The sequence below is a fragment of the Gorilla gorilla genome, chromosome 9 (genome assembly GCF_029281585.2).
Source record: "Gorilla gorilla gorilla isolate KB3781 chromosome 9, NHGRI_mGorGor1-v2.1_pri, whole genome shotgun sequence".
Lineage (NCBI taxonomy): Eukaryota > Metazoa > Chordata > Mammalia > Primates > Hominidae > Gorilla > Gorilla gorilla.
In genome coordinates, this window is record NC_073233.2 from 130,377,574 (window position 1) to 130,383,679 (window position 6,106).

Here is a 6,106-nt window from a genome sequence, read left to right on the forward strand (position 1 = left end):
TCATGGATAGTTGTGTGAATTTCTACTTTTAAAATATTGCACAAAGGTATTATTTATCTTGATTTCCAAAGTCTTGGTGCCTCCTTAAGTTTTGCACCTGGAGCACATGCCTCACTCACTTCATTCTCATCCACCACTCAGCTATACAGTTGGAAAAGCATGTGATGATATGGACAGCACCTAGTATAAAGAGAAGCTTGAAAGAATTTTGAAAAGTCAACTTAAGGTTTATTACTGTCCAATGAGTGCACAGTGAGGGCACTACTGCTAACGCCTACACAAGACACCCACATCAACTAGAGCTTTGCTTTACTTTGGTGCAATTTTTGGAAAAATGAAAACCTGATTTTCCACAATAAAGAAAATAAAACAATAAATAAAATTTTAAACAAAGATTTGTAGAGCTAAAACTATAAAATGCCTAAAGTAAAGCATAAGACAAAATCTTTGTGATCTTGAGTTAAGCAAAGATTTTTTATATAGGACAAAAAAATTATGAACTATAAAAGAAAAACCTGATACCTTGAAATTTATCAAAATTTAAAACTTCTGCTTTTCAGAAGACACTGTAAGAAAATTAGTAGACAAGCTACATACTAGGAGAAAATATTGCCAAACTTATACCTGATAAAGAACATATTTAGAATATATGAAGAACTCTCAAAATTCAATAAGACAATCCATTAGTAAAACGTGCAAAATATTTGAATATACATCTCACCAAAGAAAATATACAAGTCAAGTAAGTGCTGAAAAAGAGGCTCAACATGATTAGTCAAGATTGGAATCAACAGAAACACTTTTTTTAAAAAAACCTCGAACTCTATGGCAATAACACAAGAGAAGTGGTTAATATAGAGAAACCTTTGCTCATATGTGGCTCTGGTGTTTTGTCAAAAGTAAACTGACTGGTCATCTATATAGAAAATCCCAAATAATCTGCAGGAAAATATACGAGAACTAGTAAGTGAATTTAGCAAGGCTGCAGGACACAAGGTATTGTGGGTTGAATTCTGTCTCCCCAAAATATATGTTCAAGTCCTCACCTCCAGTACCTGTGAATGTGACCTTATTTGAAAACAGGGTCTTTGCAGATGTAATGAGTTAAGATGAAGACTTACTAGACCAAGGTGAGTCTTTAATTCGGGGACTGCTGTTTCTACAAGAGGGAAATTTGGACACAGAGACTAACCCAGAGGGAGAATGCCATGTAGCAGTAGAGGCAGAGACTGGAATGATGCAGCTACAAGACAGGACCGTCAGGGATTGCTGACAACCACCAGAGGCTAGGAGGGAGGCATGGGACACGCTTCCCTCAGAGCCTCCAGAAAGAACCACATTTGCTGGCACTTTGATTCTGGACTTCTAGCCTTTCAGAACTGTGAAATAATAAATTTATATTGTTTTAAGCCCTCCAGTTTGTGATAGTTTGTGATAGCAGCCCTAGAAATTACAAGGTCAACATATAAAAGTCATTTGTGTTTCTAAATAGTAGCAATGAATAACTGAAAACTAAAATTTTTAAACATTATTTAAAGTAGCCTAGAAACTATAAAATATTTCATGGTATATCTAACAAAGTGTGTCCAAAGTTCATGCACTGAAGACTATAAAATATTACTGAAAGGTATTAAAGAAGATTGAAGTCAATGGAAAGCTATATTGTGTACATGGATCAGAAGGCCCAGTTTTGTTAAGAGGCAATTCTACCCAAATTGATCTATAGGTTTAATGCAATGCCATGCAAAATTCCAGCAAGTTTTTAGAAATTGACAAGCTGACTCTAACATTTATATGGAAACGCAAAGGACCTAGGATAAACAGTTTTGGAAAAGAAAAATAATTTGGAAGAATTATACCACCTGACTTCCAGTCTTACTACAAAGCCACAGTAATCAGTCAGTATGGTAGATTATTGGCATAAGCGTAGACATATCGATCCATGGGAACAGTAATAGACCTACACATATAGAGTCAATTGATTTGCACTGAAGGAACCAAGTTATTTCAGTGGAGATAGGATAGTGTTTTAAAGCAAAAAGCAACTAAAACGACTGATATCCACATGAAAAAAAAAAAAACTTCAACCTTTACCTTGCACTCTACACAAAAATTACCTTGAAATGGATTATAGCCATGAATTTAAAGATTTATAGAGCTGGCCTGGCGCGGTGGCTCACGCCTGTAATCCCAGCACTTTGGGAGGCTGAGGCAGGTGGATCACGAGGTAAGGAGATGAAGACCATCCTAGCTAACATAGTGAAACCCCGTCTCTACTAAAAAAAAAAAATTATACAAAAAATTAGCCGGGCGTGGTGGCCGACGCCTGTAGTCCCAGCTACTCGGGAGGCTGAGGCAGGAGAAGGGCGTGAACCTGAGAGGCGGAGCTTGCAGTGAGCTGAGATCGCGCCACTGCACTCCAGCCTGGGCGAGACGCCGTCTCAAAAAAAAAAAAAAAAGATTTATAGAGCTAACCATTCTTTCCTTGGGGTTGCGCTACTGTCCAATGAGTGCGTGGTGAGGGCACTACTGCTAACACCTACACAACACACCTACATCAACTACAGCTTTGCTTTACTTTGGTGCAATTTTTGGAAAAATGAAAACACGATTTTCCATGACAATAAAAAAAGAAAACAATAAATAAAATTTAAAAATAATTTATCTAAATCTATAAAATGCCTAAAGTAAAACAAGATAAAATCTTCATGATCTTGAGTTAAGCAAAGATTTTTTTATATAGGACAAAAACTTAAGAACTATAAAAGAAAAAACTGATAACTTGAAATTTATCAAAATTTAAAACTTCTGCTTCTCAAAAGACACCATAAGAAAATTAGTAGACAAGCTACATACTGGGAGAAAATATCAGCAAAACTTATATCTGATAAAGAACATATTTAGAATATATAAAGAACTCTCAAAATTCAGTAAGACAATCCATTAGTAAAAAGTGCAAAATATTTGAATATACGTCTCACCAAAGAAAATATACGTGTCAAATAAGCACCGAAAAAGAGGCTTAACATGATTACTCATTAGAGGAACGTAAGTTAAAGTCATAATGAAATGCCATTATACACAGCTATTTATTTATTTATTTATTTATTTGAGATGGAGTCGTGCTCTGTTGCCCAGGCTGGAGTGCAGTGGCAATCTCAGCTCACCGCAACCTCCGCTTCCAGGTTCAAGCCATTCTCCTGCCTCACCTTCGCGAGTAGCTGAGATTACAGGCATGCACCACCGTGCCTGGCTAATTTTTGTATGTTTAGTAGAGAAGAGGTTTCCCCATGTTGGCCAGGCTGGTCTCAAACTCCTGACCTCAGGTGATCCACCTGCCTTGGCCTGCCAAAGTGCTGGGATTACAGGCATGAGCCACCACACCCAGGCTACACAGCTAAAATTTAAAAGACTGACAATACCAAGTAGTGGCAAGGATACAGAGAAATTGGAATTTTTATGCTTTGCTGGTGAGAATGCAAAATGGCACAGCTGCTTTGGGTAACAGTGTGGCAGTTTCTGATGAAGTTAAACATACACTTACCACATGACCCAGCAGTCCCATTCCTGGGACTATAGAGAAATGAAAATATATATCCATATAAAGACCTGCATGCGGCTGGGCGCGGTGGCTCACACCTGTAATCCCAGCACTTCGGTAGGCTGAGGCGGGTGGATTACCTGAGGTCAGGAGTTCGAGACCAGCCTGGCCAACATGGTGAAACCCTGTCTCTACTAAAAATACAAAAATTAGCCGGACATGGTGGCACACGCCTGTAATCCCAGCCACTCAGGAGGCTGAGGCAGGAGAATTGCTTGAGCCTGGGAGATGGAGGTTGCAGTGAACCGAGATCATGCCACTGCACTCCAGCCTGGCCGACAGAGTGAGACTCTGTCTCAAAAAAAAAAAAAAAGACCCAAATGCAAATGTTTATAGAAACTTTATTCTTAGCAAAAATTGGAAATAACTCATATGTGAATCCACTAGTGAATTCATAAACAAATTATTATACATCCCTACAGTGGAATACTATTCAGTAATAAAAAGAAACAAATTACTGATAAATGAAACAACAGGGGCAAATCTCAAAAGCATCAGACTAAATGAAAGAAGCCAGATTTGATTTACATAGCATTCTGGAGAAAAGCAAAACTATAGTGACAAAAAGCAGATCATTGACTGAGGATAGGAATGAAAGTAGGATATTTACTGCAAAGGAGAATAAAGGAAGTTTTAGGTATAATGAAAATGACACTGACAGTGGTTATGTGACTGTACACACTCATCAAAGCTCATTGAACCATATCCTTAAAAAGAATTAATTTTGTTTTATGTAAATGATACAAAACTGATAGAAAGAAAACTGACTAAAATGACCATGAAATGAACTGAATAAGTTCTTTGAACCAACTGCAAAGTTCAAAACTGTTAAAGAGCTAATTATTTTACTCTGCAATCACAAAATAAGCACAAGGCTAAGAGCAGTCTCATAATTTTTATAAATTAATGTGATGCAAATTTTTCTATTGTATATAGACCTGTACACTGGGCATAATCTGTGCATTAATTAAAAAATCTTATAACCAATCTGACCTGACCTCCTCCTGATCCAAAGGCTGTGGGATCCAAGAACACAGATGCTAAGAACTCACAGCTAACCCACTCCGAGCTGTATCCATTCTCCTCTTCCCAGACCTGGGCATCAACCCAGGAAAAGTACACAAAGAGGAAAACATAATGAGGAAGGGTTGATTTTATTTCCAGCAGATTCGCTCTCTGATTTCTTTTGGAGAGCGGCTGATCTGACCCCTATTGGTGTGGTTTTTCAACACTGTCTACAAAACTTGGCATATCTCTCAGCAGTCAGTTCTCTAGGTCAGAATGGGGGACTATTTTTCTTTAACAGATCATTGACCCAGATTAAAAATCAGTTATAGACCAGACACCAAGTAGGCCTCCTGGTGGAGATGAGCCTTGAGCCAGGTTCTGAAGGAAGATTGGAACATGAGTTGGCAGAGAGAAAAGGGAAGGAAATCACCGAAAGCAGGGGACCAACAAGAGAACAGTGAACAGGTCTGCCTGACTGGTTCGATAGAATCTTCTTTTGGAAAGTGCGACAGTATCCCACAGAGTCTACTCACCCATGAAAACCACAGATTTTCTGTGCCTCCTGTCTCCTCCCCCTTCAAACTTTTCAGCATAGCCAAGCTGCCTTTTCCCCAAACATTTCTGCCTTCATTTTTTGCCTACACAAAAAAATTACTCCCTTGCAGGATAACATTGAATCATTCATCCTGGCAGGTTTAAATTTGGTCCCAACCTGCCTCTCCACCCAAATCGTTCAATAGCTACTATTTTTTACAAATTCACTGCTCTAGTCAAACTTCTCAATACATCATTTCAGGAAGACGCCAAATAAATGGCCATTTTCATGCTTTTGTTCATGCACACACCCCTTAGGGAGAATGCTTTCTTTCTCATCCAGTCTTTATGTCCTGACCTTCCTTAAAGTACTTAGCAAATTCCTCAGGAAAACTCACTACTCTGGGTGTTTAACATCTGCTGTCTCATTCAATCTTCACACCTGTAAGATTTGTACTAATATTATTCTCTAAATAAGAAAACTAAGACAAGTAATTACATAACTTGCTTAAGGACAAGTAGCTACAAAGGTACAGAGTAGCGATTCAATAGAAAATCTTAATTATACCAAAGTCATGCTATTCTATATAGTATTGTCTCCACAAGGATACACAGCATATGTGCACTACCTTGTAGTGATAACGTGTGTGTCTGTGGAGATTTACATAGTAAAGAGACCTTATCTTTACTTGCATTATCTTTGAGTTTTAAGGTTGGCATGTATAGGAGTACACAGTCTTCCTGGTACACTGTACAAGAAGATATTGATGAATGGACCCCCTTCACTCCTACTAACAATTTACGAAGTGAAGGTCTTTCTAGAGAAAATTCATGATTGGTAAAAATGCATATAGATTAAGCAGCTATTGCTACAAATGCAATCTTCCAGAGGATTTAGGAAATTATTTTTTAAAAACAAATCCTGGGTTTATGTCTACCAAAGACGTGTACAATTATGTTCAT

The 6,106-nt window shown here is 37.9% G+C and overlaps 1 non-coding gene and 1 pseudogene across 1 annotated transcript; both read left to right on the top strand.

The window, feature by feature from the left end:
* Positions 1-215: 215 nt before the first annotated feature.
* Positions 216-334, top strand: LOC115936391 (uncharacterized; annotated as a pseudogene).
* Positions 335-2,473: 2,139 nt separating this feature from the next.
* LOC115936390 (U4atac minor spliceosomal RNA) lies at positions 2,474-2,599 on the top strand. The gene has a single exon (XR_004071882.2). It is a non-coding gene; the product is annotated as a U4atac minor spliceosomal RNA (small nuclear RNA).
* Positions 2,600-6,106: the final 3,507 nt, after the last annotated feature.